The sequence below is a fragment of the Corvus brachyrhynchos genome, unplaced genomic scaffold, assembly GCF_000691975.1.
Source record: "Corvus brachyrhynchos isolate BGI_N302 unplaced genomic scaffold, ASM69197v1 scaffold17, whole genome shotgun sequence".
Lineage (NCBI taxonomy): Eukaryota > Metazoa > Chordata > Aves > Passeriformes > Corvidae > Corvus > Corvus brachyrhynchos.
In genome coordinates this window covers 11,246,477-11,266,090 of record NW_008240046.1, presented here as the reverse complement: position 1 = coordinate 11,266,090, position 19,614 = coordinate 11,246,477, and positions in this window count along the sequence as shown.

Here is a 19,614-nt window from a genome sequence, read left to right as displayed (position 1 = left end):
GAAATCTGAAAGCATTTTCCTATTTCCATTTCCTGGTTCAAATAATTGACAACTCTCAGATGGACAAGAAGCTACAACCAAAGAAGCCTCCCTGAAGAGTGGGACTTTGGACTGAAAATCAAATTGCTGATTAAAAAAAGGGAAACCCATTGTTCAGTCATCCCCAGCCAAGTTTGGGGTGGGGGGAGAGCACAGCTCACAGAAGCCAGGTTTACACAGACTCCCCCCAGCCGAGGGGGGAGGAGGAGGTTTCAGGTGCGTGGCGTAACCTCTGGCCAGAGGCACTGAACACCCATCCTCTGTTACACAAACAGGCCCAGCTGTGGAACCCCCAGCCCCACAGGGCACTTCCATGGGACTTTCACGTGAGAGGCAGCTGAGGGGGAGCCATAATCCATCAAAGACCCCCCAAAGTGCTCCGCAGAGGCTTTGCACCACAGGACTGCACGTGATGCAACAGATCCAGAGCCTGCTGTGAGAGACTGACCCCCACCCCAGGGGGCCATGGCCGGATATGCCCACCTAGCCTGAGCATGTACACCCATGGGACTCTGTGCCTTCTGGGGGGGACCTTCACCATCAAGAGACCAGCTGGAGAGGATCATCAAGGCACCAGTGGGACCCACAGAGCAGTGATATTCTTTTTATTCTGTCTCTGTCACTCTTTGTCCCCCCACCTATTTTCTATTTCTTTCTTTCTCCTTTTCTCTTTCTCTCACATTTACTGTACAATAAAACCTATATTATTGTAACTGGCATATGGTCTCATTTGCACCTTAATGTGGGCAGAGGAATTTCCAAAGAACCTTAATAAAACTGGATCATAACAACCAGTTATTTTTTGCACACTTTCTATTAATTAGCTGAAAGTTAGACCTCTTTTTTGAACTGTGCTTTAATTAATGAAGCCACAAAATCATGTGTGAGACAGGACGCAGTTGCTTCTCCTCACTGAGAGTAAACAAGAGGCAAGTACTGTAATTATTTTCCTGGTACAACTGTAAGAAACATACAAATACCATGTTCAGCATAGGGCTACACAGATTTGCTTATCATCATGTGTAGTCAGAGAAGAAATATTACATGCCTGTGTTTAGTTAATGCTCTGTTTATAGCCAGTCCTGTCCACAGTCTGGCTGCTTAAGAAATTGTATAGTAGACAGATAGTTTGGCATTAATTTGGTGCCTGGTGAAGCAGCAATATATGAGTAAGTAAGTTCTAATACTCACGGAATATTATTGATATTAGGGCCAGAGTATTGCCCTTTTCTCCCCTTGTTTTTACCCACAGCAAGTACAGGATTAATAATCAGTCATTACAGTTATTTGTGAGCACATTATTTGCTGAAACAAATAACTCCAAAGGGAGTGCATATGCTTTACATAATTATAGGTGTGAGAATCTTTTGTTATGATATAATCAAATAGGAAAAAAAAGATGAAAGGATTTTTATAAAAGTGTTATGTCACAGAACTGTCATAAGTCTCAAAAGACAGAAGGGCATGCTGGCCCCTTGTGTTTCTGAGCTATTGAAGTGAAAACTAACACTCCCGCTGCTGCTGGCCTTAGTTCCTTAGCCCAAACAGTAGCTCCTCAGTAATACCTCTCTATATCCAAAGTTGTTAAATGTATAAATGTATAATATAAGATCAGTGAACAATTCTTAACAAGAATACTCTTAACAAGGGTAGTGGTTCTTCCCACCAGCAGAGTGAGAGAGCTTAACTTTATATGTCATGCTGTGAAAATGTTGCTTCCTCTCTCTCTCTTTACCAGTGCTATGCAAAAAATTTGCAATAACTTTTCACTCACTGGAAGTCACACTCCATATTAACCTAAAAGGCCTGGAGTGGGCAGTGACTTGGCATCCAAATTGCTGCCTTATGGGAATTGTGGATTACAGTAAATACTAGTCTGGCAACGTAACGAGGGGAAAGAAGAAAACTTCCAAACTGTTACCCTTCTCAACACAGAAAAAATAAAGGGTATAGTTAGAAGTGCTTTGAAAAACTGTCTGATGTTCTGGGTTTTGAGAGAAAATTCTATCTTTACCCTAATCAATTGGGAACTTGGATGAAGAGGAAGAGGAAATAGGCACATATTTGAAAACAAACAACTGGATAAAACGATAATCTTCTCAGTTTGGGCAGGCACCTCTTCACTTGTCACTTTCTTGATTTTTTCTCAAAATGAGGATATATTTCTGTTAAAAGAAATACCTTCATTTTTTTTCCATGTACAGGGAAGTATTTTTAGGGCATCCAGCAACACCAGAATCTTGTCTTTGTATGCCCTCTCTGTGAGTGGCACTTTTGTTTTGAGTTGTGTTGCAGTTTTCTTGCCACAACTCTTTGGAAAGCAAACATCTCCTTTTGAACATATGTGGTTTCATACACAAAACTCAGTAGTAATAATTATAGTTAAACTTTGGTATTACAGTTTATATTTTTACTGTGCACAGCCATACATTGAACAGTCGGAGAAGTACTTTATCAAGGTACAAATTATGCAGTTTCACTGCATCCATGTGTTCATTGTCTCTATCACACTAGCTTCAATAATGGGAACTCCAAAAAACTCAGCAAGGATGTAGTTTCAAAAATATCTCGATCAGAAATGCATACTTTTTTTAAGGGGCAGGTTCGTAGTTGTATTATACAGGCAAAACAATTTAATCTGAAAAAATACAGGGAAGACATTTAAGAAATATTTTAGCATGTTTTTAAAATTACAAAGGCATTCTGACTAAAATGGCATTTCAGATTCTGAAAAATAAGTCAATTGAGGGGGAAATAAATGTAACTTAAGTGATTTAAAACTTAACTAAATCCAAAAACCATGGAATTTTTGGATATTTTGACTGGCAAATGCAAGCAGATAATGATCTTAGCTAAGCAAGGAATTGTACAGGTCAGGAGTGCTGATTTTCTGTTAATCTTGGAAGACTACAGAACGGGCATAAAGTTAATGTTTGACAGCACTAAAAAATATGTGATTCTGACAGTAGCAGTCTCTGTATATTCTCAGCTGCATTCATTGCACAGCTGATTAAGCAAAATCACAGGGATCTTTCACATAATCTTCATCCCTTCGTCTTTTCCCCATTGAGCAAAGTATGCAGTTTAGAATAGCTGTCTTTAGCTTACTGTAAGAATTGTTTTAGTTTATTCTTTTTACATTTGTTTTATAAATGTAAATGTTGGAGAGGGTAATACATAGAAAATTCTCACCTTTTTGATCCTAGGCATATTGTAGTGATGAGATAGGTCTGTTTTCTAGAGGCATTCTGGGAAGGGATCATTATCATACACTACACGTCTGCTCATGTGATACCCGTTCTAGGCGATGTGAGAAATTGGTGAGAACAGGCTTGAGTCCACAGAATCAAAGCCAATTCCACTACTTTGAGGAAAATGGAACTTGTTAAAGTCAACTTGAAGTTAGAGCTTTTGTTGATAAAGATGATAATGTTTTAACGCACTTGGATTTTCATGCAGCTTCATATCACGTGATATTTTAATTGTGTGTATTAAAAAGATTCAAAATTATAAATTAGATCTGAGAATATTTGTCATGGTTTAACTCCAGCTGGCAGCAAATTAACACATAGCTGCTCGCTCGCACTCTGCCCCACCCCTGTGGGGATGAGAATTGGAAAAAAAAAAGTAATATTGAGATAACGATAAGAACAGCTTAATAATTTAAACCAAATATAATAGTATATTGTTATTACTAATGATAATAGTAATGAAAATCAGAAAGAGGGGGGAATAAAACCCGAGAGAAACAAGTGATGCAAAATACAGTTGCTTACCCGTTGCTGATCAATGTCCAGCTCATCCTTGAGCAACCACCAGAGTCTCCTGGCCAACTGTCTGCCCTTTATGTACTGGGTATGCCGTTCGACGATATGGAATGTGGCATCGAATGTTCCTTTGGTCAGTTCAGGTCAGCTGTCCTGGCCACGCTCCCTCTCAGCTTCTTGCGCACTTCCTCACCAGCAGAGCCTGGGGCACTGAGAAGTCCTTGACTTGGGGTAAGCACTGCTCAGCAACAACCAAACACCAGTGTGTTATCAACAGCATTCTCATACTGAATTCAAAACGCAGCACTGCACCAGCTACTACGAAGAAAACTACCTCTGGAACCCAGCTGAAACCAGGAGAAACATAAACGGGAAATTTTCATCAAATGCAATTTGGCACTTCTAGTATGTCTCTGAGATCAGATCTTCATTGTGTGCTCTTCAACATTTCTATCAAAAAGTGATCTGAAGCAAAAAAAGAAGATAAAACCACAAAATTTTTATTGAACACATCTACAGATGACAAAAAGAGAAAGAAAATAAGGAAGCAGATAACCTCTAATAAAGAATTTTTAGAATATTTTGGGATACAAGAAGCATGCATCCTTTTAAAGGGAGTTGTGAAGTCCTGTGCGTAATATACTGATAAATTAATTGCTGGGTGAATTCAAATGATAATATCATAAAGCAGATGGTATGCATTTGGCACTGCTTTTTATTGCTGGATCTTGGTGTTCAGATTTCTGCAGCTAAGAAGAGTATCGAAATAATTTTCTAACTCAAAGAAGAACCATGAAAGTGATCAAAAGATTGCAAATTATGCTTAATTAAATATGCCTTTAGTGAACAATGCAGGCTTCTCAGAGGAATAAATGGGGGTTGGGTAATTTTGTCACAGATTGGGAATACTGGCATAGAGAACAGAAACAGATCTTTGCCTGTGTAACAAATTTTATTAAGGTTGACAGGATCAAAAAGTTTGTTTCAAAATAAGGTTTTCTTCTTTTTTTGTTGTTTTTCTTTTCTTCTTTTTCAAAGAAAAAGAGGAAAAAAATTAGAAAGGACTTCCAGTGCTTCTTCAAATCTTTATTTCAAGGCAAAGTGGGTCTTTTTCCAAAAGTTGTTCTGACTGGATTTGTTTCAGGAAAGTCTCCTGACATTTTTATTCTAAGTAACTCTTTATCATTATCATTAATGTTATACATCAATGTATTCTATCCCATGGCCAGTTCTGTTTTACTTAAGGGCAGGTAAATCTTGACTATACAAATTTACCTGTATCTGGAATTATTAAAATAATCTCACACAGCTGCACTGAAGAAATGTGCATGAATCATCTAAATAAAATAATAATTAAATCAATGTAATATTAGATAAAAATAATAAAAAACCCCAACAGCAAAACTTAATTAAAAGTCTATATTTTAAGAAATATAATACAACTCTTTTAATTTCCTTTCTGCTTTTCTTCCCTTAAAACTCAGAGGATCAAGTTCTTTCATAAATTTAAGTTTAGAATTTTGCTCTCATGAAGGCAAAATATTAAAATTCTGATATACTAATATGATTTCATATATTAGGTCTTCTTTTGATACAAGGACCAAAAGGCAAAATATTGTGATTAAAGAATATTGGCTACAGAAGACTGAGTTCCAGTGTCACGTCATAAGAATTACTTGCCCAGATAATTCCTGCAACAATTTAAATAGACAAATTAAAAAGCAGTATAACAAAGAAAATGCAATTATCTGGATTTATATTCCTTTATATTCACTACACTATCCCTTCCTGCTGGTTGAATCTAGTCCTCTGACATACATGTTCAAACTGTATATGAGTATACATGATTTTTTTGTGTGTACTAATGTCATAAGAGCTACCATAGATGTCATTAAGAGGCCAAATGTAGTGAAGTACAAAATTGCAAATCCCAATTTAATTCTAAAAGTCATCCTTTGAAAAAGATGCACTCTTCTCAATTCTTTTCTCTTTCCAATATTTGCAATTTCTTCATTTATTCTTACAACTTTCTATAAAATTCTGAAGTATTTAAAATATTAACATATAAATTCCTTTACATCATCAGTCACAAAGTCGAATGTTCTTGGGGAAGATAATTAGCTATAAATCCACATGCACATACTTCTGTATTTTATTTTCATTTGTTTCTGCTTTTAAGTGGTTTTGGTTTTATTTGGTTTGGATTTTTTTTTACATATATTACATTGTTATGTGCATACACTATATATTTAGTTGTTATACCAACTAATCTGAGGAAATTTGGTTCTAGAGTGTCACTGAACTGTGAATGAAGCATCCTATACAAATAAAAATTGTTCTTTAGTCTCTGTTTTTTAACAGCAGTTCCATGACCTCTCTTGTTTCCAAAATGTTTTATCCAAAATAGAAGTTGATAAAGACTAATATATAAAAGTTTAAATAAATACTGACTTTAAAAAAAGAGCTAGCTTCAAGAACTGCAGTTATTTATGCTCTATGATTAGAATGTTTTATAAGCAGTCTCTCATTTGTGAAATTTACCTATAAATTAATAAAATTGAAAAGAAATATTGCAAATCAACTTTGTAGGCATGTAACTACTAGTTCAGGTGAGAAAAGGAGTGAGATGTGATCCACACATTTTCTCTATGGACAGTGTTTCTGAGGACCAAGGAAATACTCTGCAGAATACTTAGACCCTGGCAACAACGTCAGCTGTTGCTATTTATTCTAATTGGAAGTATTTTCCTGCTTCTCTGGCAGAAAGGGTGAACATTTTACTCTGCATGTTAAGTAGGATGCTGTGCATTAAAATGGTGTTAATAAAGGAGAATGGAAAGATGTCTTTGGGGAAAAAAAATCTTTCCTAGTTCTTTCAAGAATTTTTGCTTAGTTATTTTACACCGGAGGAATTAATAAATTCAGTCTTTCTTTGTCAGCATTTGGGATATAATATTTCTCTACAGTGATGGATTTGAGGTAGGGGTTTGGGTGGTTTCTTGGTTTTTTGTTTTGTTTTTATTTTGGTTTTTGGGGTTTTTTGTCATCTAAAGACTATAACTATTGTTTTTCTTCATTGCCTGTTTGGTCTTTCTGTCAGAATGTGAAGAATTTTACTAAACAACAGGAAGAAAATAGCAGTTCTAAGACAAATTAAATACTTAAACAACTTATTTTAAGTTTCAAGAAAAGCTGTTAAATCAGACTGCAGCTTTATAGCTGAAGGGCTTGGAAAAAAGAAAATATGAGAACACTGGCAAGAAAAGGATATTTTATCTGCTCCTCACAGGACAGACACAAACTATTACTGAACCTCATTTTTTATACTTCATTGTACTGTCTGGGAATGTCATTTTTGCTATCAAATAATGTTCAGCATATGCACTTTTTAAATTATGTTATTAAATGCTAAACCAAAAAGTAGTTCTTCAGGTAAGAACATTGACTTTAACTTTTTTACTTAAAACCAAGAATTAATATGAGGACCACAAGATTTTTAAGGTCTCTGCCCTGCCCCCTCCCCATCTCCTTTCTCCAGTATATAAAATTCAATGATTTAGGTACAAATCCTGCTCCATTTTGATGGATCAAAAAGACATTTTTAAGTCAAAGAAGCCAAGGTGCTGTTCAAAGGTGAGGTCTCCTACAGCATTAGACACAGCTAGAGGAGGTAAAAACACAGGCCACGTGGAGGAGTTCTGAACAAAATACTTGTATTCTAAGAAGTCTTCTGCTGAATTTAGATCACCTGTATCATGGAATCAGAAATAACGGAGAAGGGGGAGCTTTCAGTCTAGTCCCTTGTGTAATGAAAAAGCATAGATAGATGCTTCACCCCTCTCATCCTGATGAGAACCCTAATCACTGCATTTTGATGTTATGCTCCTTTCTTTCCCTCTTGGAAGCTCTTGCTTGTCTCTTTGGTTGGTTGGATTTTGAATTGTGCAACTTCAAAAGGGAGAGTCATGAGGCCAATATAACTCAAAATACCTACAAGCAATTATGGCAGTACACAAGTAAAAGACATAGGCTGGGCTGTGCTGAAGCAGAAGAAGGAACTAAACATAAAAACTTCACTTTCCAAGCAGGGGCCTGCACTGAATGACTTGCATAATTTTAAGAACACTGCCACCCTAAAAGAAAAGATCAAGCTACTTTTCTATAAATGCTTTTTTTTTTTGCTTAAAATTTTGCAGGGAAAAAGTGAGAACCACATGATGAAATTTTTCTTATAGTAAGTGGAGACATTTATGATAAGATCATGACCTGCAATTCTTAGTAATGTATGAAAACGTTTGCAATATTGAGGTGGAGGATAAGAAATTTTGCCATCTTTTGCATTTTCTTACTGGATGAATAATGTCCATCTAAAAACTCTGTCTGGCTGTATGGAGTCTGTCAAACAAGTGCATTGCAATTCTAGGCACTTGGGTTTTTAATTCAGAGCTAGGAAACAGATGATCTAATCCTCCTTTGTAGTTTAGACCTTAATGGTTTTCCAGGGCCACATAGTAATAACAAAAGAAAACAAAAAAATGTCGTGGAGTTTCAGCCTGAGAAGTTATTTCATTTTCTACTGCAAAACAGAGTTATGTAGCATTACTGCAGTCATGCAGCTGAGAAATTCCACTCAAGATATGAGTGGGGTTTTATTTCTATTTTCACAGAGGTTTTCTCATTTCCATGGTCTTTGCCACCCAGACATTCAGGCTAATATGAGTTAATGATTTTCTTGCCTTCAAGTGCATTGCAAGTGCCTCACTGGGCAAAATCTACCTGTTTTGAACTCCACCTCTCCCAGGAATAACTTAGAAGTAGGATTTCCATTTACTCCTTTTTTTTTTTTTCTCCTGAAAATTAAAGATAAATTATTGTGTTCAGTTGATTTTAAAATAGCTAGTACATGCTACTCTTGGGTTCTATAGGAAACATGGAAGTTTTGAAAAAAGTTCAGGATATGATTTTGTAAAGTTATTCAGTGATTTATACTTGAAAAATGCAAGCATGTGAAAAGTATAAAATAAAAAGTAATATTTTAAAAGTAATAACTTTTTAATGCTAAAAAGTAATATTTTCTATTTCTGCTTTTGAATACTAAACTTTGAACTACTAAACTTATTATTAATTATTAAGATTCCTCGTTCTGCACTTTCATGCTTTGGTGCTCACTTTGTGTTATATAAGGGATGTAGTTGGCAATGTCTTTTTTCCATTTTGTACCTAGCATGCCATTTTGTTTTGATACATATTATGCTAACACAGCCTGGCATGTCAGCTGAATATATAGACACATTAGATGCAATGTGGATATCAAATTCTACATCAAGAAATATAATATACAAATACAGAATGTTCTGTTTTGTTGGGTTTTTTTTCATTTAAGAAGACTATTGCATAATGTAAAAATCTACAGTCTTAGAAATTATACTGACATTTGATTTATTCCTAATTAATTAAAAATTCTTGATAAATTAGGGTGCAATCACAACTATCTGTGTGTCTGGAGGAGGAAGATAAAGGAAAACACTTATGTCCTCAAGATTTACACACTGAAAAAAAAATGACAACATAGAGAGCGATGCGTATGAATGTGTGAGCATACCTGTTAGCTCAGAAGACAAGAGAAAAGGGATATGAACACCATGCACAGTCAAGGTATGAACTTGGAGCTGGAATTTTGGAAGTGCTCCCACAACTTAGAGTTTCATAACCTGTAAGGATTCCTGTCCCTCAAAAGTGATGAGTAAATCTAAAGTAACAAAGATATTATCAGAGGAATAATAGTAATAAATAGACTAGTGGAAATAAATAGTTTTCAGCAATTGAGACGTACAGAAAACAGTTGCCAAACACTGTTTCTGTATTCTGCCTATTTCAAATTCCTTTTTCCACACTTTTTTCTTCCTACTCCTCTGGCAAGAGAAGTAATCAGAAATAATGGTTCTAAGAAAATCGCCCTGGGACCCCTTGTCAGAACACGAGGGAAGAAAGCTAGGAAGAGATAGTAATTGAAGGAGCAGCAGAAACCATCCTGTAATCACTTTCTTGAGATTATTAAACACTTCAGCTTAGGTACGCTGCATTTAATAAACTGACACACCTCTCCTACTTCATATGATCAGGTCATGGCAAAGAGCTTGCAATGTTCTTTCTTCCTCTCAAAGCAAAAAATACTTTCCTTGTGTTTCTTGGGGTGAATGTATCATTCTTATGTGTTCAGAATTATTTTGAAAACCAATGGAAAACCTAAGAAAATATCAGTGCTGTCTTATATTCATCTCATTCTTTGTCATATGCAGTTTGCACTATTTCTCTGGCTTTCTTCACAGCATAAGGCAAACAAAAGTATGAGAGGCTGAAGAGTAGTTTTCACTTTTTAAAAATATAGTAATTTAATGATTTTTAATTATTTTTAAAAACATTTTTAAAGCATTTAAAAACCTTTAGATGCTTTGCCTTGCATACAGAAATAGCAAATACAATAGCGTTGTATTTTGTATATTTCTGTAAAATTCATATTTACTCAGAATAAATCAACTCTATAATATCTCTCTGCAGCAGTGGGTTATTTTAGTCTTTGAAAACTATTTCTTCTCCTCTTTGGATTCCTTTTAAATATTTCTAGTTTCCACATTTTCTTTTGTTCAAACCATCACTCAACCAAATATCATCCTGAACCATCTCAAGCTAGCTTGCCACATCTTGCCACACAACGCAAAAAATTACTGTTTTCCCTTGCGGAATCACAGAGTGGCCAAGCTTCACTCATAATACTTGAATAAAAATAAAAGAACCAAAATTATATGTTCTACCAAAAACCCTCAAAATTATATGTGCTGCTGTTTACAGACATATAAATAGTTTTATAATAAGTTCAGTTATGCTGATAAATTGTTGAGCTTCTTAGCTTATCTTGTTTGACTATATATATTATTTGTGGATATCAGTAAACTATTTTCATAGAAAAGGTAATTTAGTTGTATCTGTTACCTCAATACTTCATCTATGATAATCATTCAGTAACAGTGCTGCTTGCTCTTTCTAGATGACTGGAATATTGACTACAAAATGAAGTAGGGCATTTTAGCTATATTTATAAAACTATGAGCATTCTGAGACTGTTGACTTTTTCATAAATATCCAGTGTAAAATACAATTTTTTTCAATAGCATTGACAAAGAACCACATAGCCAAAATCTAATCACATTTTTCTGTCTCTAATCAACAAAGCCAACAAATATGTACATCAATTTAATTAAAAAGATAGGTTGTAAAGTGCTACTTGTTAGTAAAAACCCTTTTAGTTTGAGCTTTTATTTAAGTGCTTCACTTGAGCATAGTCTTTACACTAAAACTGATGTTCTCTTTTTCAGTCTCGAGACTGAAGGCCAAAAGATTTTATATAATTTTTTTTTTCAATGCAGACACTTGTCTTGCCACTACAAATTGAACTGTGTCTTCAGTTCCCCAGAACTACAACTATCTATCAGTGTTTCCTGGTTTTGGTTTCTGATTGTTTATGATTTGTTGTGTTGATTTTCTTTTTGTCTTGGATTGGTGTTTGTGTTTTTTTTTTGTTTGATGTGAGTTTTTTAACTGTTTTTGATTTTTTATGGGAGTGGCTAGATTTCACTTAAAACCAATAAATAATGACGAATGGTGGACAGAAATGGTGGAAAGCCTTACTGGCATTCCAATGTGCTGAACATAGTACTCAAGCACTCTAACAGCTTTCCTGATTTGCTTTGCACAGGTAGCTGGTTTCAGAATGTTGAAATTCAAGCACCAGTCAATTAGAAAAAGTAAGTTTCTTATGTAATAGTCTGATAATATTGCCTTTTACTTCAGCATTTGTTAAAGGCTGAGAAAATGATATATTACTTTTTGTGATCTTGTAAATCATAATTTAAATTAAGTATACAGTGTACATAGTACATGCATGTCAACAGGCTTTATAAGCACGGTCCATATTTTTTCTAATATCTGGATCAAATATAAGCACAGCATTGATTTCTATATTTAAATATAAATTTCTTTAATTCTTAGCTCTTGCCATGCTTGTCAAGTGGCATAACAAGTTATGTTTAAAATTAAGTACTCCATCACTGTTTCTCTTAATGGAGTTTGGTGCTCAGACACATATGTGGGGAAGATTTGAGAGTAAAAATGACGACTTCTAATGTACTCCCTTGGCAATGAATTAGGAAAGATTTAATGAAAGTCTTTGTTTCATTTGTCCACCTGTCATGTTGAACTGCTATTTTCTCTTGATGACAAACTTGAGAATTTTGGAGGATGCTCTTCAGCTTAGCAGTTTTAAGCAAACAAGCAAACAAAAATCCAATCTCTTATTTCTCGGATTAAATTCGTGAAAGTGATGGTGAGGATTACACATTCTAAAGAGTTGCTTTCTATTCTTAGTACATTAGATATTTTAGAATTTCTACTGGTTTTTCCTGCTAGAATGACTTCATGGAAGTTGCAAATGTGAAAAATTTAAATCACAAATATTATGATTTTTTCATGCAACAAAGGCAGCTGAAAGGAAACCCATATCAATAGGTGTTTGCAGTTGAACCATCAGGTAACTTTTTCTTTTCCCATATTTAATGCATATGGATTAGTCGAAACATTCCCTTCAAAAACTCTTAGTACAGTAATGCTTTAGAATATTTTAGTTTTCAACACATTCAATGAGAAATAGAAGTATAGAATGTGCAAAAACTGCAGGTCTATTCTGAAATCAAGTTACAATGAAATTAAGAGAACCTATGTCAGCTGGAAAACAAGTAAAATTTTACATCACAGAAATAGCAAAAAAAATCCAGGCTATATAATTACTAAACTTTTAGATGATTAGCACGGTGCATCTATCTGTCACATGTTATTATTTACATCATCCTCATATAATAGGATGTATTATGTATCATAGTGAAATGACTTTCATACCTGTTAGTAACCCAAGAAACTCTCTAGCAACAGCTGTCTATGTATCTTCTATGTACATTACTTCTATCAAATAAGTGTTAAAAAGTTTACTAGTGTGATTAATATATATTGATTTCAACTGTAACAGTAGAACATTGGTGAGCTCTTCTGAAAATTTCATGTGTTTTCATCACTGCTTACACATTTCCTGGTGGATTACAAGATATTCATTAAGCGTGAATGAATTTTACAAGTCTGATTTCCAAACTTCTAAATATATTGGGTGACAAGAGATGTGTACAGAAAGCTTTTTGTCATCTAAATTAAAAAAATATTCAAATAGTAAATTAATACCCTAATAGATTGTGCTGGTTTGTACTTATAAGCAAGGTGTATGATTATTGTACTTTTAGATGTATGACTGATGATGAAAATCTCTCCTAGTGTCTCACACTGATCAAAGGGATTGGTCAAATGTGTATCTGCTCTATAAAATCTAAAATATCTGTAGCCATCATGTGTAAAAATGTAAAGATTAACCTGTGGATAAACAGGAAAGACTAGAATTACTTATTACAATTTCAATCTGTTTCTACAGAAATTGTATTTCCTATATATTCCATAAAGCAGATTTTAATAAGTGTTTGGGAAAAATACATTCCCAGGTATTCTACTTTGATTTATTATCTTTGATGCTCGTTTATGTAGCACATAAATTCTCCAGAAGATTAAAATTGATAAAACCTGTGGTCAGGAACCAGCTATGAATTGTAAGCATTAAACAGATTCTTAGATTAGCAGATATATACAGGCCTATGCCCTTAAAAAATATTTTACATACTGAAGAAAACTTAAACATCTAAACCAACAGGAATTTGATGAATGTTCTTGAACTGAATTAAATTTGTCATTAGTGAAGTGTCATTCCTAAGAAAAAAGGCAAAATATGTAATGAGTTCTGATGTAAAGCTGCTTGTCTCTGTGCTCAACCAAATTAAAAAGAGGAGAAAACCATCTGGTTTTTAAGGTGGTTTTATCAGACTAGCTGTAGAAAGAGCACTGGGAGATCACAAAGTATGTTTAAATCTAAGGAAATGCATAGATACTCTTGATTATTCATGGTGCTCTGTCCCATTATCAAAGCCTTTGCTTTGCCTGTTGTCAGTTTCAATAGGCAAAATGTAATGCTCAGAAGGGCAACGTGATTTTTAGGAGAAAATTAATGGCTGAATAAACTTAATTTAGTTTCATGATAGTATACCATAAGAATAATTATGGTTTTATCCAAAAGTTCCACCTTCTGAAATAGATCTATTTGTCTTTACAGGAGGAAAATAGAAAACTTTCAAGTGGCCTTTTTGCTGTGTAGAAAATCATTCCAGCAGCAGTTCAGTAGGCAGACTTAGAAGCATTTCCGTTATAAACTTCTGCTCCCTGGGATTTATAACCTGGTTGTAATTTTCACTCCAGACTGGAACTCAGCATAAAAATTCTCACAATCTAGGATTGTATTTTTAACATACTTACATAGGAAAAATACTTCAAAGAGAAATTGCAAGGAGCTAAAAAATTGTGAGACTTCTTCATAAAGTTAAGGCCAGTTTAGCAGGGTAGAAATCGCACCCCAAAACATTAAAAATACTTGAAAATTAAATTAAGAACAGTGTTTACAGGAGGGAAGATATGAAAGCTCTAAACCTTGTGTTTGTGCAGCAATTCTGTAATAGTATAAGAAGGAGCAAAATTTTTAATGCATTGTGTTGATGTCCTGTAACTCAAAAATGAGTGTCTAGCATTCATTTTAGAGCAAAGCAGTGGTTAGCAATGTGACTCTGAGAGAGAGGATTGAAAAGTAAAAGAAGGGAAGACAGAAAAGAAGCAGCCTTGTTTGAAAAGGTTCCATCAGGATTTGTTCAAAGAGCTTCTTCACAGCCAAGATCAGTCCTCATGAATCTTGGACCCAAGATACCAGGGTAAAAGAATGTTGGAAGGAGGATTGGGTTAGAGAACACCTAGAGAGACTTGACATCCACAAGTCCTAAGGCCTGACATAATTCATCCAACAGCACCAAGAGAGCTGGTGGACACCATACGAAGTGGTTCACAATCCTCTTTGGAAGGTCATGAAGATAGGACAGTGCCTGAGGACTGGAAGATAGAAAATGTTAGCCTGAAGGCAAGAAGGAGGACCCAGGGAAGTACCAGCCAGTCATTCTCACTTCAATCCCTGAAAGGGTGATAAAGCATCTCGTTCTGGAGGCCATCTTTATCCACACGGATGACAAGAAGGTGATCAGGACTAGGCAGCATGGACACACTAAAGGTAAATCATGCATTACCTACATGTTGGCCTTCTATGATGAAACAACTACCTGGAGGGATGAGTGTAGAAAAGGGGATATTGTCTACCTTGACTTCATCAAGGCTTTCAACACTCTCTCTCACAACATTTGATAAAGCCAGGAAGCGTGGACTGGATGAATGGGTAGTTACGTGGATTGGGAGTGGGCTGACTGGCAGATCCCAAAGGGTCACAATCAGCAGCACAGGGTCTAGTTGGAGGCCTGTCACTAAAGATGTCCCCCAAGGCACAATACTGGGTCTGCTGTTCATCAATGGCTTGGATGAAGGGGCAGATGCCTCCTCAGCTCGTTCACTGATGACACAAAGCTGGGAGGAGCAGCCAATACCCCAGAGGTGCAGCCCTTCAGAAGGACCTCAACAGGCTGGAGAGACGGGAAGAGAAGAACCATCTGAAATTAAACAACTTCCACCTTTGCATGACTGTAACTACATCCTTTTGATGATGTGTTGTATGATGAGACACGTAGAATCCAAGATCCTTGAAGCTTGCATATTAGGTTAGAAACCTGAGCTTAAACCCAAGCTTAAATAAGAATTAAATGTCATAGTGCATTTCTAATAATTCTAATAATAAGGATTGTAATTTTCATGCTTTTTTTCATCGATGGCAATTCTTTTTCTTCATAAGTAGGACTCCTCTCTCCTAAGTCAAAAAACCTTTATCACTTCCTGACTTGGGTCCTTTTATGTTTATAGATTTGCCATCTCCCAGTCACAGACAGTAGGTAATTATTTGATCTATTGACTTTTTTTAAATTTAACTTTGTTCTAGATATCTTTCCAATTTAGGGAAACTGAACCAAAACAACTACCAGCCTATTAAAATCACTTATTTTGGATATGGGACTTTTGAATTTGAAGAGAAGTGGTAATTGTTTCTTCTAATAACAAATAAAATTTCTTCTTTTCTTTAGCAACATCTGGTAGATGAATTCTCATGTCAAGCCACCTGGATGTATGATTTCATTATAAAATTGCACTGGTATCATGTTAATGTCTATCGTAGTTTAAAATCAAATACTAATGAAAAAATAAGAATCAGTTGCACAAACTTGTAATATTTTTCCTATCAAATAGGTAGAGGAGTGAGTACTGCAAGTGTTGCTGAAGTTAAGAGAAAAGAAAGACTTTATTATGAAAGATTCCAATTATTTAGGGTGAGAAAAAAAAGAAAACTAACAATGAAGACAAGCAACATAAATAATCTCTAGTACTTTACTCACCTAAAACTGAGCAGATGTTAGCTCATTTTGGAGTTAAGCTTGCATTGAGTATTTACAGAACTATTCATATTTCACAAATTACAGGAAATTAAATTATTTTTTGTATGGTAGCAGTAATTGTACCACCGCTACTTTGCTTGTTGGTGAGTTCCTCAAAGGTTTAAATTAAAAAAAAGTTTCAATGTATTGTTCAAATTCAATAGTATCATGAGTCATAATGTTTCTAATCATGCCATATAATGTGTACTGGAGCACAGTCATGATGTGGAAAACCAGCAAGATGTAGCTGTCTTGTGTGAAACCAGGGGAAAATGGTTTTTTGCCATGTGTTTTGAAGACTACAGGAAAAAAGGAAATTGCTATTAAAAATCAATTCCATTGAACTGGTTTTATGGAGATATTTCTTGTTTATTCACTTCAAATCTTGAGAAAAACTAGGCAATACAAGCCGACAATCACTTTATGTCTGTTAGCGTATTATTTATGGTGCTGAAATATGCATTATTAAATGTAAGACCTTCAAGGTAAGAAAAATTGTCAAACAAGCAATCATGTTTCTTGCAGTTCTGAAGAACATATTTGTTGTCTTTGTCTAAATGTTTTTTCATCTCACCATCAATGGTTGGTACCTGTGAAGAAGAAAGGGGTTTTGATATATCATATTTGCAGCCCAAAATCATTATCTAGATCTAATAAGACACCCACCTGAACCTTAGAGAATTAATAGGAAGCAAACCTGAATGTTTTTGATTCTCAAAAGTGTTTTCCTCCATTACAGAATTTTATGGAAAAGAAATTTTGTCTTTTAATATTTCATTTTCTAGTTCATATACTTCACTAATTTTAAAAAGGTTTTCCTTGCAGACAGAAATTAGCTAAAACCTTAGGCAAAAATTTAGTGTAACAGATACTTGATGCACAGCAAAATAAGAAGTTCTAACTTCAGTAAATTAAAGGCAAAATTTCAAATTTTTGGCATCATATGACTAAATATTAGTTTCTGAACTACTGTAATTGTTTAAAAGAATAGTACAGCTTATAATTTATTTGATTTAGGGGTGCATTTAATTCATGCTGAAACGGAACCTTAATGAATCTTGAATGCACTGTCAGATATTCATGGTCAGTGGCATTTTGACCCTTCTATACAACTTTGCATCATATTTTCTAAAGGAAGTAGCTTGTGCTACTCATGGAAGATTTAAACAATGTCATAAAAAGAGATATTGAAAAATTACTACATCATTAATACAAAAAGATGTCTACATAAAAAGAAAAGAAAAAAGAAAGGACTTTTAAAAATAAGCAAGAAACTGAAACTCATTTTAGGATCTTAAGTTCTGAACAAAAAGAGAGACATATTGATACCACGACAGCACAGATAAGATTTCTGCTTTGCAGGTTTTATTTTTATTGGCATGAATCAAATCTACACCGAGAGAGCAACTGCAAAAAACAAAGGAAAAGTTGACAATGAGTGTTTTTCACCAGCTTGGCTGAAGTGAATCTATCCACCATGTTTCATCCTAGCCGAGAGCGTAACTTTGAAAATTTTTTTGAACTGTAAATCTCCCTAGCTTTTCCAAAAGGGAATTGCAAGCTTCAGTCTTTCTGAAAGACTAGCAATCTATCGAAAAGAGCGCTTTGTTCATCCAGAAAACCCCAAAACATGACTTTACCTTAGCCCATTCTTTATTTAAGCAAAGTAAATAATGTATCATTTTAGTGCAATTAATTTATTTTAATTTCTGCTGGGTTACCTTGTAAGCGAAGGAAATGTAATGAAATGCCTTTATGTTTGTGCTCACAACGGGGCATGAAAGCTAGCTAGAGGAAACTAAGTGTTAAGTGATTGTGTGCAGCTTACTGCAGCAGGTATTGTAGCTTAGTGTGGGAGTTTTTAAAATATATTAAGGTTTCAGGTATTTCTCTAGTCATTTTTCTCCAAAACAATGGTAAAAACCCAGTAAGAAAGCAGAACAAGGAAAAATTATCATTCTCAGATCCCACATTAATACACAGTATTTTAAACAAGTAGAAGCAAGCCTATGAAATGAGCATAGTGGGGATGCTTTGTGTCTGCTTATTTGCTCTTCTCCTGTTTTAATCATCTCTCAAGAGACATAGGCAATAAATACTGTCTGTGATGAGAACATTTTATCACGCCATTGAAAGAAAGTTATCTCCCCTGGGACAATCCTTGCCTTGTGGGTATTTATGAATATGGTGATAATGTCACTTCCAGCAAAATTACAATTAATTATGTATCATTGTTTGTTATTCTAAAAAGACCAGCGAGACTAAGATTTACACGATTATATATTTGCAAAGGTAGTTTTCTCTGCCTCCTCTTACACTAACATTCAGTGAATGTTATGATGTCACAAACCATAAACACAATAAAATTTACAGGTCAGAAAAAATACACTTTACAATCTATCTTTTGCTACTAATATAAAATGTGGCCCTGAAATTTTCCATTCAGAAAAACATCCTTTTTTAGAAAAGCTAGTCCAGCAAGAGCCTTAGTTTTGCAGAACACCATGAGGCTAATGCTCATGCTAACAAGGTTGCCTGAGCAGGAAACAGTGTTCAGTTTCAGTGTAGCAGGCCAGGTGCATTTCATATTGACTTGCCCTTTCTTTTAATAGATTTACTACAAAACCTAGCAGAATTGGAAAGCAGTATTTGTTGGAAATTTTTCTCCTTTTTTTGTCCTTTCAATGTTTTAAAGACTTGATTTAAAACTTGTGAAAGTCAATGGGACTATACAGCGGATAAGTTATCAAGCAAGGTTTGTAAATGTTAAATACCTTGAACTCTTACAGTGCTTGGTCATCATCAGTATCTCTAAAAAGTGTTAAGATTGATACAGGCATGATGTCTGATCAGAGCCACTGTAATTATATATGCAAAGCACCTACTAACACGCCCTGGTTTATATACAAGCAGTCCAGCACACATAAAGTGCACCCCTGGTAGTTTGCATACACAGGAATAGCTGCTCTAACCATGAGACGTAACAGCCCAAGTTGGGGAAAGGCCAAGTCGGGAGCCCTGCTCACAGGCTGGGAGCATTCCCAGCGTTCCTCACAAGCCTCTGCACTCCCCCAGCACGCTTTCATCTTCCTTCACCTCAGGCTCCAGATGTGGGAGGCAGCAAAGTGATGGGAGTTCAAAGCAGCAGCCCATGAAACAGGCGCATCCAGCCTCTTCCAATGGGGAGGCTCCACCTGGCAGTGAGGCCCCTTCCCTATGCGCAGCAGCGCGGGGCTGGGCCACGGGCCGCCCGC